This window comes from Solanum verrucosum, unplaced genomic scaffold, assembly GCF_900185275.1.
Source record: "Solanum verrucosum unplaced genomic scaffold, falcon-dt-bn FXZP01000803.1, whole genome shotgun sequence".
Taxonomy (NCBI): domain Eukaryota; kingdom Viridiplantae; phylum Streptophyta; class Magnoliopsida; order Solanales; family Solanaceae; genus Solanum; species Solanum verrucosum.
In genome coordinates this window covers 27,556-44,193 of record NW_026020565.1, presented here as the reverse complement: position 1 = coordinate 44,193, position 16,638 = coordinate 27,556, and the positions used below count along the sequence as shown (strand labels likewise).

General features: G+C 28.3%; 1 pseudogene; it reads left to right on the top strand.

Annotated features, from left to right (window-relative positions):
• The first annotated feature begins 3,954 nt into the window (after positions 1–3,954).
• LOC125810419 (uncharacterized) lies at positions 3,955–7,913 on the top strand (annotated as a pseudogene).
• The last annotated feature ends 8,725 nt before the right edge of the window (positions 7,914–16,638 follow it).

Below are 16,638 nucleotides of genomic sequence, written 5' to 3'. Positions count from 1 at the left end.
AAGGACGGGCAGAAGTTGCTGTTGCCAGGAAATCCAAATTTCCAGCCAAAATCCAAAAGTTGAAATAGACGTCGACGACTTTAATCGATTCTTTGCTCTTAAGGCACGACGTGGCGCCTATCCTTGCCAGCAAAAGACGGAAATCGCGGAGCAGGGATAAAATTTCGGGCGGCTATGGTAGGTGCAAAGCTGTTCGAGCTGCTCTGACAGAGGAGTAAGACCCGAAAAGCTGTACCATTGACGTCGTGAGTTGCTTTCCGTGTATTTGTGGACGTTGAAGCTGCTGGCGTTTGGGAATCATTGTTGTCGTTAGAAGCTGTTGATGCCGTGAGCTGCTGCTATGAGGTTAACGTTCTGGAATAATGTTGCTGGGTCTCCTTAGAATAGAATTGGGCCGGGTTGGAGAGAAAAGAGTGGGCTGGGTTGTCTGGGTTGCTGGAAATTTAACTTGGACTGCTGAAAAAGAAGTAAGCAGGCCCAGCATTGGTCTTTTAAGGATTGAAATAAATTAATTAGGTGTATAACCTCAAATAAAATTAGATTGTAGTCAAATCAAAATTTAATCAATGAATTTGGTTAAAACTTGACCAAGACGAATTAATACGAATTAATTAGCGAGCTTCTTGATCTTAACAAAATAAAATAATTAACTTAATTGTAAATTAATGATTCAAAATTATAACCATAATTTAAACTAAACTAATTTAATAAAATATCTACTAAAATTAAAATATTTTTGAGATGATTTTCAAAATATTTATAAATTATACTAATTATATACACGAACTATATAAAAATATATTTATTATTTATAAATTATGAAAATTGACTAAAATTACTTAAAATAGCTTTGAAGAGCATTTGGATTTCATAAAACTAATTATTTAAAATTGTTTGAGGACTAAGAAGCTCGCAAATTAATTCCCATCGGGGAGGGTCAAAATTGGGTGTCAACACCCCCCCCCCCCCGGCCATTTTTCAAAGTTTTTTTTTTGTTTAAATTTCTTTTATAAAAGAATTAAAAAAAATTCACTTCATCTCCCCCGCCCCAAATACTAATTTGGATATTTATTTTTTAAAATAATTCTACCCACCCCACCTAACCCTCCGCTTCCAATTTTTTTCTCATTTTGTGTTAGATATATACATATCAAAAATATTTTTTACTTGCCGCCGCAAGATATTTTTTAATTTTTTACTTATTTATGTTATATTCGGTACACTAGTAGAATTTTTTTTCTAAAAATATATGTACGTACATATCTAACACAAAATTAGAAAAATATATAAAAAAAAAAAAAATTAGGAGCAGAGGGTTACATACGATGGGGTAGAATTTTTATTTTTTAAAAAATAAAATAATATCAATTTTTTTTTGGGGGGTGGGGGGTTACATGGAGGAGGTGGTGGAGTGGGGTAAGAATTTTTTATTTTTTTTATAGATAGTAATACTTTAATCTTTAATTTTAATTAATATTAATAGTTTATTATTTAATTTTTGTCAAGGTGGAATATTTTATTCATGTGGAATGTCATGTGTCAAGGTTTTTTCAAATAAAAGAGAGTGTATTATACACACCACTGAGGTGTGTTTCTCAAACTAAAAAGTGATAGTTTAGGTATGAAACTCACACTCTCAATAGTTTAGGTATGAAACTAAAAAAAAGGATAGTTTAGGTGTGTTTTTGACACTTATCTCTTTAGTTTTTAAAGGTCAAGATTATAGTATATTAATAAGTATTATAACCATAGTTAAGTCAACAATTTTTTGAAAAACTATTCTCCAAATTTAGTAAGAACGCAATATTGCCCACAAATTTGATATTTAATAAATATCATTAATTTCGTCTTATATTTTCTTATTCAAATATTTAAAAGTAGAACATGAATCTAACAATATTTTTATTTTTGCCCGATAAATAACGGTCTTCGAAAATATTTCGGCTTTAAATAAGTTTTCAAAATTCACAAAACAAAAACAAAAAAACGAAGAAGATAAAAGAATATCTTTAAAAAACATATATATTTCTTTTTTTTTCCTTCTTCAAACACAACAGCCACACTTTCTCCTAAACTTTAGAATTTTGATATTTCACATTTGTAATCTTGATACATCTCGTTTTTTTTTAAATTATTTTTATTTCCCTTTCTTTTATTTTATAATTTTTGTCAATATTGATAATTTTTTACCTTCTTTTTGGTTTCTCAACATAATATTTCAAGGGTAAAGTTTATTGCCACAAATTTTTTTTGGTTGATTCTCATCTTAAAGATCGCATAGTTTAATATGTTTTTAAAAACATATAAGATGAAAATAATGATATTAATGGATATTAAAATTTATGTGGAATATCTTGTTCTTACCAAATTTGGAGAATAGTTTACCAAAATTTGTTAACTTAAATATGGTTATAGTACTTCTTAATATAATATAATCTTGACCTTTAAAAATTGAATTGGACACATGTCTCTCATCTAGAAGTGTACTTGACGAAATGGAGGGAAAGTGTAATGGAGGGGAGCCAAATCCATGTATATTTAATCTATACATTGTGTACATATTTTGTAAACTAGATCATACAAGTCACAAGATATTAAACTGTAACTTTCTTAGTTCAAATTTGCGTGTTACAATGTCTCACAAGTCTCAACGCTACCAACAACTTTTTTTCCATTTCTAAGGACTCGAATCAAAAAAACCTCTGATTAAATTATTATTTTTAATCATATTAGTTTCAAAGTCGAACACCGATGGATTTAGTCATATGATCGAAAATCATTTTTGAATCTTATGCAACTATAAATCATCAATCTTCATCAACAATAAATAATTGTTGATTCAATTAATTCTACTAAAATCTATATTAAGATTATTATTTTGGATATTAGTTATAAATGAGCAAATAAACATTTATTAAATAAAAAATTATTTTTAGTTTTGGTATAGTCAATTTAGTTTTTTTATACATTTTTATATAATACATCTTCCTCATAGTATCATTTACCTAGCAAATCAAATTCAGTATTGATCTTTCATGTCTGTTAATTAGTCATGCATTTACAAAGAAATGAATTCAGAATGCATCAAGAAATTATTCAATAAACGTTGTTGATGTTATATTTTTTTTTGAGTTAATGATGATACAGAATTAGAGAAATAACTAATTAATTTTTTTTGAAGAAGTCAATAATTAAAACAGTAAAGGATTTTTTTTATTTTGGTTTTCATTGTACTTGTAAATTCCTAAAAACATTTTATTTTATTTTTAATCTGGTATATCGATAACTACATAGAGATGTGGGAAACTAAGTACAAGTGCATGAGTTACCTGATACATGATGTTTTTGACTAATTAAATGATTTTTCCTAAATTTTTAGTCCAACCGTTACGAGTATTACTTGTACAATATTTACACATTTGTGATTGTTGAGGAATTTTCAATTTTATTTAAATTCATCGAGAATAAAGGTTCAAAAACGGCCATCAACTTTTAATTATTCTTTTTTTTGCACATTAGTTTAGTTCTTTTTCAATTATTACTTTTTCAAAATAAATCTAATTTTGGTTCCGGACTCAACATATTTGGTCAAATGGTCAAAAGTATTTTCAATATTTTATTATGTAGATATGAACAATAAAAAACCATTCAAAGTCTTTTTAGATTTGGTCAAATGAAGTTAATTATTATTTTGGATATTAATTACAAACGGGCAATCAACATTTATTAAACAATTTTTTTTCAATATGGTCAAATGTAGTTCAAAGACAACACATAAAGTCAGTATCTTGTACATAATAGTCAACTTAGTCTTTTCCATATCTCTATATATTAAAAAAAATGTCTTCCGTATTGTAGAAAAAGATATCAATATTTACACCTAGCAAATCAAATTCAGTGTTGAGCTTTCATGTTGTATTAATAAATCTAATTTAATCAAAACACCTAAGATTCATGCCTATAAAAAGAAATGAATTCAAGATGCATAAAAGAACTGTTCAACAAACGTTTATTAGTGTTATATTTTCTGTTGAGTTATAATGGGGTGGAAGGACAAAAGAAGCTATCCAAATTAGAGGATGCGGAGTTAGAGAAACAACTGAAAAGTTTGAACAGGCCAGCCGTCAAAACAGTAAAGGTATTTTTCTTTCAAAAATTTATTTTATTGTACTTGTAAGTATCTAAAGACATTTTATTAGACAATATCATTTTTGTATTTGTATTTGAGAAAAACATTAATTTGTCACATGATTTTTGGGAAATGGAGAACCTTCCATTTCCTTCTGTGTGTAAACTTTTGTTGTAGTTGAAGATTGAACAGGTTAGTCCGATTCAGTTTGTTTGTCTTATTTTTTTTAGTTTGTTTAAGAAAAATAATTCTTCCTTTTCTAGAAATAATTTTATTTTATTTTATTTTTTCACATAACATCATTAAACTACAAGATTTTAAAGCAGGTTGATACATTCTATATATTTTTAATTTAAGATCACAACATTCAAAACAAAATTACTTTTAAAACTCCATGTTAAGTCATATCAGATAGATGAACTAAAACGGATTAAGTGCAATTTTTACATTTTATCTTGCAATTGGAGATAAGGGCATAACAATGGCTTAGGACACACTTATTGAGCTATTTTTCATAAACAAACAATGGCATAGATTAACCTTTTTTCAAACGAAATTAGCATAAATGAACAAAAATTTTAAGGAATGACCTAGATAAGTTTTTTCACAAAATTTAATAGCATATTTGAGAATTTTTCCTTATTTTTTTAAAAAGGCAGTAGTGTTACCATTTACTAACAATTGTTCTCGTGAGATTGTTTTGTGTTTAAAAGGTACATCTTGTTGTAACTTAGGCTACTTATTTTATTAGTATTTGATTGTTTTCAGACTAAATATGGAATACATACGACTGTGTAGATTTCGACAAACAATGTGCATTTGATCACCCGTTGTTGAAGGACCATAATTTTCATCCTGAGGCATATCTCTACTCTCTTTTCATTTCATTATCATTTTGTATATGGATATTATATTATTGACATGTAATTAATTTAATATTTGATTAAACAGATGAAACCTACTTTATCAAGAATTAATAAAGATTCAACTTTCTCATCGGCAACTAATAGGTCATCGACAAAAAGGTCAAAAGACGGAGGATGCCCTTTTGGAACTATTCATGTTAAGAGAATTACAAAGGATGACCTTATAAGATTAAGAAATATGCCCTCGCCAGAAGCTGTCACATTCGTCGATGAATATGATGTTGTAAGATGATTTATGCAATTTACTGTTATATATCTTGAATATTTCAAATCTAAACATAAGTTCATTATCTAATGCAGAACAACAATAATAGTGAACCAAATGGAAGATACATATCTTCACAAGGATATAAGGTGGTATATGTCTATAAAAACTGTTCTTCTGATTTCCATGTTTTGTTTAATTGGATTTGAAGTAATAAAGGAACAAGTTATTCATAGGTTAATTTGGGTACTCTGTAAGATTTACTAAAAATAATTAACTTTTTTTATTTAGGTTGCAATAGCTCGGATTTCATATAATCCAAATAGCAAATTTGCGGGAGCCGGAATGTATACTGCTTTGTACAATCCTCAAGTTAAAGGACAATAACACAGTGGATCTCGACTAAAAAATCATAAAGGATCAGATATCTTACAAGTTGGTTGGAGAGTAAGTTTATATCAATTTTTTTTATTCCATTATTCTATCGTTTTGTGGAAGAAGGATGTGTGTTAACCATTGAATATTGTGCTTTTAAGATGTATATTAGAAAAATTGTTATTAAATCCTCAATATTTTATAACTATAATATAATATCTCTGTTTCGTGCTTTAGGTGGACCCAACGTTATACGGAGATACTAAAACTAGGTTTTTTATACATTTCCAGGTAACTATCTTTTGTACCATGATGATTTCCCTGTTGAGTTCATTAAACTAGTACATCTTTTAGGGTGTGTTTGGTATGAAGGAAACCATTTTCAATTTTTCCAAATTTAGTTGGTTTAAATGTTTTGGAAAATATTTTTCAAATCAACTTAATTTCCTCAAATTTAAGAAAAATGACTTCCCTTAAAAAATAAAGAAAAACATTTTTCAAAAGCCTACTTCATCCTAAAATTATAATATTTTTTTTTCTTACCCTACCCCCATACTCACCCGACCCTCCACATCCAAAAAAATAAATTATAATTTTCTTCTTTTTTTTAAATTTCAAATAAAATTTTACCCTTATCCCCAACCCCCTACCCCCAAACTAGCCCCCCTCTACAAAAAAAAAATAAAAAAAATTGAAAAATATTTCAAATTTAAAGATTTTTTACCTCATCCAACCCCTACTACACCTGCCCCTCCCCCCCCCCCCCCAAAAAAAATCGTTTTGGCATTTTGTTTCAAATGTTTAAAATTTCATTTATACCCCATCCCATGCCCTAACTACGCGACCTCCTCCCCCCCTAACCCCCCCCCCCCCCCGCCCACACACCCCGTTAAATTTTCTTTTTAAAAAAAAAATTATATTTGAAAAATATTTTAAATTTTAATCATTTTTTACATCATTCCCCACCCCTAATCCCTAAACCCCCCTCTAGCCATTCCAACCCCCGTCAATTTTTTTAAAAAAATATTTTTGATTTTAAAATTTTAATTTTTTTCGCCACTCAACCCCTACCACACCCCCTCCCCTGGTCAATTTATTTTTAGAAAAATATTTCAAATTCATAAAATTTCATTTTTTATGCCAACCCTACTCCTCAGCCCTCCCCCCTCCGCTACCTTATTTCAAAAAAAAATATTTTCGAAAAATATTTCTGGGTCAGGGCGTGATCAGATCTCAGGGTCGGATTTTGGAATGGTCGTCACTCGCCAGGATCCTGTCCTAGTTCGGGTGTCAGGATCGGGTCCTAGATCGATTATCCGGGTTAATTTTCAGGACAAAAAATATTTTTCTAAAGAGTATTTTCTAGTCTCAAGACAAAAATTAAAGATATTTTTTGAAAAAATGTGTTTCAATTACCTACCAAACATTAAAAAAATATTTTCTACTCACCAACCAAACATGAGAAAATAACTTAGAAATCCAATTATTTTTTTCCAAGAAAACATTTTCTAGGAAAACATTTTCCAAGAAAAACATTTTCCTTCGTACAAAACACACCCTTAGTTTAACTATTTACCTTGATTTTTAAGAATTCATGTATAAGATATATTTATTTTTTTAGGCTGGTAAAATTCATTGCTTCAATACACTATGTCCCGGCTTTGTACAAGTAAACTATGGCCTACCTCTTGATAATTCATTCATGGATACTATTTCACAACGTGGAGGGAGACCTTGGGGTGCAAGAATGTACATTGCTCGGGTACATTTTATATTGTTTTTATTTTTCTTATTTATAGTCTTTAAACATTTTATTCAAATATAGGAATTATAGTTAGGAGATAATGTAAATATTGTTATTGACAACTTATTATTTTTTTTTATTTTTTATTTTGAAAAAAAGGACTTAGCCGGAAATTGGTGGGTTTTAGTGTCGCAAGAGTTTACACGAGCAGGTTTCTGGCCACAAAGTCTCTTCACTGACTTGAAAAGTTTTGCTACGAATGTTGATTGGGGAGGAGTTGTATATAGTCCACTAGGTGTACCAGAACCTCCGATGGGCTCAAGCTATTTTCCTATTGAAAACTCTTCCTATGATGCTTATTGTGCTGGGAGTTATAATTTTCAACGAGAAAGGAAAGACAATTGAAGTAGATAAAACAATCACACACCTCGATAATCCTAATATGTACAAGGTTGAATTATACAACTTTCATATGGTGCAAAAGATATGTATTTTGTTCTTCATTGGGGACCGGGTGAAAGTACACATGTTTAATAGGAAAGAAAATCTTCCAAATCATGAAAAAAGTTAAAGAAAATTGTTCCTATTTGTTCTATAAATACCTTTAATTTGAATGTTATATTGTCCTTTCAAAGAAATGCAAAGGGAAAAAAAAAAAAAGGTCAAAAATACCTCTCAATTTTCATTTATTTGTTGATCTTTCCATCACCATTAAAATCGAGGTATTTATACTCTTGTCATCTACAAACTTGTCACTCGTACCCCTCAATTGGATGAAAAACTCCAAATCAACAAAAATAATCCAATTTTAATTAAATACCCGATTTTTAAAAAAAAAATCGAACCCGACCTAATTAACAAAATAAATATTTACCAAATTATATCCCCAAATCCATCTCTCTATTTTTTACCTCTTTACAACATTTTTCATCCATTTCTCCTCAACATCTTTTCTCTTCTAAAATTGTTATATGTTCTACTTACTGTGCGACCTATTTTTCTTAATTTGTTTTAACTGAAAAAATCCATAACTTGATGAGCTACAAAGATGGGTTTGGGAATTTAATTTGATATGAATTTGTTTGGTTTAGTGAGTCAGATTGAGATTAAAAGAAGAAATCGGGTAATTTACTTAAAATTAGGTTAATTTTATTTATTCGGGGTTTTTTGTCCAATTAAGGGATACATGTGACAGGTTTTTAGACGGTGAGGATATGAATAACTTGATTTTAATAATAAGAGCAAGGTCAACTAATAAATAAAAATTGAGAGATATTTTTAACCTTTTTCCCGAAAAAAAATCAATTTCTTTTTTTTTCTAACTACATATGTAAAACAAAACTCAAATTTCACTTATCTGAGTTATACTAAATGTGGTTAAGTTTATTTCTTCCAAAGACAAATAAAATATTGCAACAATTAATGAAAATAATTGAAAGCTAATTGTAGGTGGCTAATGTAAATGATTTTTCTTTAGCTCCCCCCCTCCTCACACATAAAATCTACTTTTAATTGGTCTTCATAACTATAAAAAGAAAGAGATAGTGAATTACACTTGTGGGACTTTTATATAAGTGTATATATACTTATTATTCTTTCTGATGGTGAATAATATATGAAAGTATATTTTAATTGTCCATATGTGTGTAGTTTAGTTCTTTTAAATAAGATTTTAGTTGCTCTATATTTTAGTCTGCACATAAAATTATAATGAACTAAAGCATCATTACCAAAAATATACAAATCCAACTTGTATACAATTATATTTGTAAACTCGTTACAAAAGAGAAAATAGAATTGTGACATGGGGACATCTTTAAACACTATAAATTTGGCAATCAGTTGCTTAATTATATTTGTCCTAAATATACTTTATAGAAAGATGAAAAACATATATTTAAATAGAAAAATGGCATAATTATTATTACATAGTACGTAGAACATTTATTACATAGTACGTAGAATAATAAAACAAAACTAAACAAAACAAGTGATCCACAACTTATGGACCTGGGCATGTGATTTGGCGGCGCATCCAAGTTGAAATGCACTCAATGTGGTACAAGTGAGTGCAAGGAAGAATATAAATATTGTCAGTTGATTCAAAGTCGGATAAACATATCCGATATGTAGTGTCACGATCACCTAATTTTATATCAGAATAGGCCAAACGTGAAAACAAGTGAAGAGTTTCTTGTTCACGTTTTTTAATGGCCCAGTTCTGTCCTATTTTAACAAGTAGCTATGATTGATACTACTATTATAGCTTGAATTCCGTGGTGAAGGAAATACTTCCTATCTGATTCGGCCAAAATAAAAATGAATGAACTATTTTTGAAATAAAACTGCTAATTATATTAATTAATTTAAAGACACTATTTTATTATGAGACGATCTTCCAAATATTTATAAAACTGAAAACCATATAAATCTAGCAGACGAAAATATTTTATTAGAAAAATGGCATACAAATTTTGTTATACTGGCAGACGAAAAAAAGAATGTTCCTAATAGTTTTACAATGGTCTATTTTGTAACAAATTCTAACTAACAAATATTCTATCCTAAAATATCAGCAATATTCTAAGTTGGATTGTTTGGGCCACTTCTTCCATAATAGGAAACATAAATATTCCAAATCATGAAAAAAAATAGAAGAAAATTGTTCCTATTTAATTTGTTCTATACCTTTAATTTGAATGTTATGTTGCCTTTCAAAGAATTGCAAAGGAAAAAAAAAATCAATTTCTTTATTTTTTTTTCTGACTACATATATAGAAAGTGCTATCAATTTTGAGAAATATTAGATGAATTGTTGCAATCAAATTTATATAATTAAGGTCACTCCAAACAACGATTGGATCACATGAGTACATGATTCCTTAGACTTTGCGTGAATTTAGGACACATAATGATAAGTTAGTTAATTCCTCTGGCAGCTTAAAAAAAATCAAAAGAGGAATATAAAGGTCATAGGTTCGAATTGTGAAATCATAAAGATATGCAGCATATATTAACTATGGTCGTGGAAAGGATGTTTGTTCGAACTTCCTTTGAAAATATAAGGTCATAATAATTTTTACTTGCATATAGTAGATGATGAATTTTCTTGACCAAAATCTTGTATCCCCGCCACTGTACATTACATTACACCTCTTAAAGTACGTCCCTTCCTTCAGGGGCGTAGGCACACGTATGCCAGGGGTGTCCCCCTTTGTCGGAAAAAAATACCACATATACAAGTAAAATGATACACGAAATGATTAAATAACATATTTTGAACACCCTTGACATAATAGGTTGATATAGCCTAGTGATTTAAGATGTCTTAAATGTGTGTTTAGACATCTTTAATTAGCTAGTGCTTGCACGTTCAATCCCTTTTTAAAAAGAGTTTTTGTTATTTAATGTTTGGACCCTCTTTGTGAAATTTCTAGCTAAAAGAAGTTTTTGTTAGTTAATTTTTAGACCCTCTTCATGAAATTCCTGGCTCTGCCACTGCCTTCCTTAAACTTTGCGTGAATGTGCACGGGCTACCCTTATTCCCTTCCTATTGTTTGTAGTCTTTAATTACCACAATAGTAACATGAAAACTTGAACCAAACTTAACAATAATTCTGAGTTTATGTTTATCACATATGATTGTTCTATCAATAATAATATAAACAACAACTTACTATATAGTCTATATACACACACAAAAGCAATTACAAATCAAACCAAACCAACGTTGAATTTTTATCATTCTTAACACTTTTTCTTTTTCCATTAAAAATCATCTTCACCATTAAATTAAAAACACAAGTTAGCTTCTGATTATGTTTAATAAGGACCATAATTGTTTTAAAAGAACACACAACATTTCAAAAGATCACCTTTTTCTTCTCTGCATATATCGTTCTTCTCATTTAGTATTTTGTAAACATTTGATTTTGCATTGATCACATGCATTCTTGTTAGCTGACGCAACATTGACGTACAATGCCGTTCCTACAACCAGATGACTCAGATAACGCGTACATAGTTAAGCACTTAATTCAAGATGTGATAGCAATATTAGTTATGAGTGTTGTTTTACTTTTCATGTTTCTACTTGTTAAAATAGGGCAGAATTGGGCCATGAAAAGACGTGGACAAGCAACTCTTCGCTTGTTTCCACGTCTCCCCTATTCTGATATAGAGTTAGGTGACCGTGACACTACATGTTGGATATGTTTATCCGACTTTGAATCAACGGACAATATTTATATTCTTCCTTGCACTCACTTGTACCACAATGAATGCATTTCAACTTGGATGCGCTGCCAAATTACGTGCCCAACCTGTCGTTGCAATTATGGTCATATCTCTAAGTCGTGGATCACTTGTTTAGTTTAGTTTTGTTTTTATTATTCTACGTACTATGTAATAAATGTTCTACGTATTATGTAATAGTAATAATTTTGCCATTTTTCTATTAAAATATATACTTCTATATATTCGTAATGTGTACATTTAATAATTTTCATTACATTTATTAGCTAAGTAATAAAAAGTTGGGAAAATTTTCAAAACAACAATATTTTAGCTTTTAGTGAGACTCCTTAGCAACAGTTTCATTATTTATTAAAAATGTAATTATTTTACTTTGTTAAGAGATTAGTTATGCATTTATTTTATTTTGATTAATTTGAAAGAATACAAATAATTAATAACAGAACAGAGAAAATCATGGAACAAAAAAATTCAAAAAAGGTAAAAAAGATTTTAAATACAAATCAGTTACGTTTTGAAAAGAGCATAAATAGTCATCTTTCCATCGAGCGTTTTTTTGCTTTCTTCTTAAGAGCATCAAAAAAAAAAATTAAAATAATTTAGTTTGTCTTCCGAATCATTCATCTGATAACTTTCAAAGCTTCTTCAAGTTGAATATGACATATTTTTGAAACAGAATTTTTCAAAATTGAAAACTATAAATTTGTCGCATCTAGTGAACAATCGAAAAACAATCAGGTATTTTTTTTTTTGACTTTTTTATTTGTTTGGATGAGATATTCGTGTATGTCGAGTACAAGAGTGTTTTTTTTCTAATTGAATCAGTGAAATCTTTGTATGCATTGGGATTTATAGCTTTTTTCGGATGTTTTGTATCCAAATTATGATGTATAATGAATGAAATTGTTTTTTTTTTAGTTTAGTAGCTGTTTTTTCTGTTTGAATGCATACAATAATTTGTATCCCATTAAGTTAATGTAACTAATCAATCATGAACTATATGTTGAATACAACAATATATGAAACAATAGTGAGATGAAAATACAAGTTATAAATACAAAGTGAGATTGAATATAAAGTTGTGAATACAAAAGAAATGCTCTCTTCATTTGAAATACAAAGTGACTTTGAAAGGTAAAATACAAACTAATGAATCATGAACTATATGTTGAATACAACTATATATGAATACAAAAGTGAGATGAAAATGCAAAGTTATAAATACAAAGTGAGATTGAATATAAAGTTGTGAATACAAAAGAAATTAAATACTCTCTTCATTTGAAATACAAAGTGACTTTGAAAGGTAAAGTAGGCACATAAAATACAAAACTTGTTGGTATACAATTAGGTTGAATACAAAACAAAAGAGAAATACAAACTTGTTCACATATAAATTGAGAGTGAAATACATAATGAATACCCAATAAAATACAAAATTGTTAGCATACAGTTAGGATGAATACAAATTAAGAAGGACATGCAAACATGTTGGTATACTAATTGAGATTGAAATACAATGTAAAAAACAAAAAATGTAAAACTTGTTGATATATAGATAGAATGAATACACAAATAAACTGTTGATTCAGACATTGTAGACAAAACAAATGCTTTCCCCAAATCTAAAACCATAAAAGCAAATATAAATGTATTAAAATCAAACAAAATAAACATATGAATGAATTTGTAGATTCTAATAAATCTGAAATATTAAAACGAAATCAGAAAAAAATCGAAAAAAATTGTTTAATCGACTAAAAATCTAAAATACATAAATTTTACATGAATATGTAAACAAACTTGCATAAGAATTGAAAAAATCAACGGAAAATCCGTAATATGTACAATGCGATATATAAATCATAAACGGTGATATTGAAAACAAATCAAAAGAAATCTAAATAACTAATTGAAATACATAAATATTAGATGAATATGTAAACAAACTTGCATAAAAATTGAAAAAATTGACGGAAAATCCGTAATATGTACAATGCGAAATATAAACCATAAACGGTGATATTGAAAACAAATAAAAAGAAATCTAAATAACTAATCGAAATGGATAATGAAAATTATCTTGCCAACCGAGAAATCTGCTTGAATTAATAAAGATATTTCGTTTAACAATAAAGAAGATTTCTTGATGAACAACAATTTAGCACCTTGAAGAAATATAAACTTGAAACGTGAAAGGTGGGGAAGAAACGTGAAAGTTGGGAAAGAAACGTGAGTGGTGATGAAAAAAGGTTAATGGTATTGGTTTAATTTTATTTTTTCCACTTTAAACGGTTATTGGTATATAATTTGGTCCAATATAGGACTCTTTCCATAAATTAAATTAATTTAAAATACTAAAATCTGAATACATATTATTTTATAAAAATATTGTCATTCTGCCATTTTAAATAAATATTTTAAAGTGTTGTTATTTTGACTAATTATGTTAGGTATTATGACTTAATTGCTAATTTTCTCATAAAAAAGTTCCGTCGCTCACTTCAATTATCCATTTTATCAACAATTTTAAGGTTATGAGGTATCATTTGTGTGAATTGTGGGCCCATTAATTTTGTAATTTGGCACATTTATTAGTTGGGCAAATTACAGAAATCACATACTTTTAAGGCAAAATTACAATCTATTCCTTAAAAGTTTATAATTACAGAAATCCCTCAAAACGGATACAATAATATAAGCACTGATACATTAATCTGATGCGCGAGATACATTAATTGTTAAATAAGATACATTACATTTTATACATGATACACTAGCTGATGCGCGAGATACACTAATCTGATGTACATTTTATACATGATACACTATCTGATGTGCGAGATACACTATCTGATGTGCGAGATACACTAATCTGATGTGCGAGATACACTAATCTGATGTACATTTTATACATGATACACTAATCTGATGCGCGAAATTGAGAGATTTTGGAGATTTGTAAAACTTATAGGGGATAATGGTAATAAGTAAACTAAAATGTGGGATTTCTGCAATTTTTCCTTAAAAAATATGGGCCTCACTTGAATTGCTCATTATCATTTGTAATGGTAAGCATCTTTCAAGTATAACTCTTATTCACATTTCTTAAGTAGTAAATAAAAATAGTCGTTGCTCTATTAATATAAAAATACTAGTAAACTTATTCGTGTTTCGCGCAAAATATTATTTTACTTGGAGTCGAGACTTGTTTTCCTTGCTAAACAAAATAATTTAAAAAATATCCTAATATTAAGTTGACACCAAGAGAAATCAATCAATTTTTTAAATCTCTTGGATATAATAATGGTGTAATATTTTTAAAAAAGTTACAAATTGAAATTAGCATACCAAAGTTTTTAATAAAGCATTATGCTCTCTTCTAATTAACATTAATTCAAACACAATGTCATTTATGAAAGAAATTCATTATTATTTAAAATAAATCAAAAATACTAAATGGAATCTTTAAAGTATTCACAATTTATTACTCAAAATTCATACGCATAAAAAAATAGTGAATAACATTAATACCTTATTTTGATAATCCGTAATAATCATATACAAAAATTTCATTATCGGCAACTAATTCATTAAAAGAAGATCCTATATTTCCATAAAACATTCATGATTTAATAATTTCAAATGATTATAATTATCATCGAAAAAATAAAATTCTCAACCTAAATAACTTACGGAGAAAGTACATTTAATTTTCAAAATTCTTTTCAATTTTCAAAAATATTTCAAGTTTTGATTATTCACATTTAATTTAGGTCCATACATTCCTATATAAATTTTCATCACTTAGGAGTTTTAAATCTTTTAAAGTGCTTGATTTTCATTTACTTTTATTTTTCTTTAAAAAAAAGTAAAGAAAAAATAACAATTCAAGAAGAAATTAATTATTTCTGTATATATTTTAGAAAATATGATGTTTCTTTGTATATTTTTTATAAATCTAATTACATGTACATTTTTTTAATACTTTTCGTCTTTATTTTTTCCTCACCTTCTTTCACTTTTTTCTTCTACCCGTTCCTTTTCTTTACAAAATTGTCAAATATATGTTCTTACTTCGTTTTCAACTTCTTAATAATAAAGATAGGTAATCAAAAGATATTATTGTACAGGTTCAGCATAAGAAAATAAAACAAAATAGTAAAATAGCAAATAAAAGATATTATAGAATATGAAGAGGTATAAATATTATACACACGTTAATTATTTCAAAAGGTTAGTGAGATTAATAAGAAAAGCAATTGAGTAAATAGCTATTACATACATAAAAAGAAAAGTTTTTTTTTGATTTCTTAAGTTCAATTGACTTAATTAGTAACACAACACAATTTAAGATTTTCTCAAAATCAATATTTTTGTTTTTACACCATAAGTCCACTTACGCTCTCATTAATTAAAATAGAATTTTTGCTTGTAATAACATCGATTAATCAAGTCATGAGACAAAAATTAGTAAACAACAAAAAGGAAAAAAAGAAAAAAAAACAAAGAACCTGCAAAGACATATGATTATCTTTGGGATTCTTTTCAGTTTTCTTTGGTAATTTTTCTGAATCGGAGGGTTAAATAGGATGGGGTATTTTTTTTTTTATGGGGAATGAGAGGGTGGTTTGGTTTGGGGTGGTAGAGTGGGGTAAAAAAAATAATTTAAATTTTATTTTTTAAAAAATTATTTTTGGGATGATAATATTTTAATTTTTAATTTTTAATTAATATTAATAGTTTATTATTTATTTTTTGTCTAGGTGAAATATTTTACACACCACTGATGTGTGTTTCTCAAACTAATTAGTAGAATTGTCAATATGGGCTGGCCCGCCCCATCTGGGCTAACCCATACAGGCTTTGCAATTTGACGGGTCAGGTCAGGCTAGCCCATTTTTTGTGTGGGCCAGAAAATAGTTGGTTCAACCCACAAGTACGTGGGTACAAGCTTTGCCGAGCCAGTCCTCTTTTCTTAAAAATATATTTTTTATAATTTTTT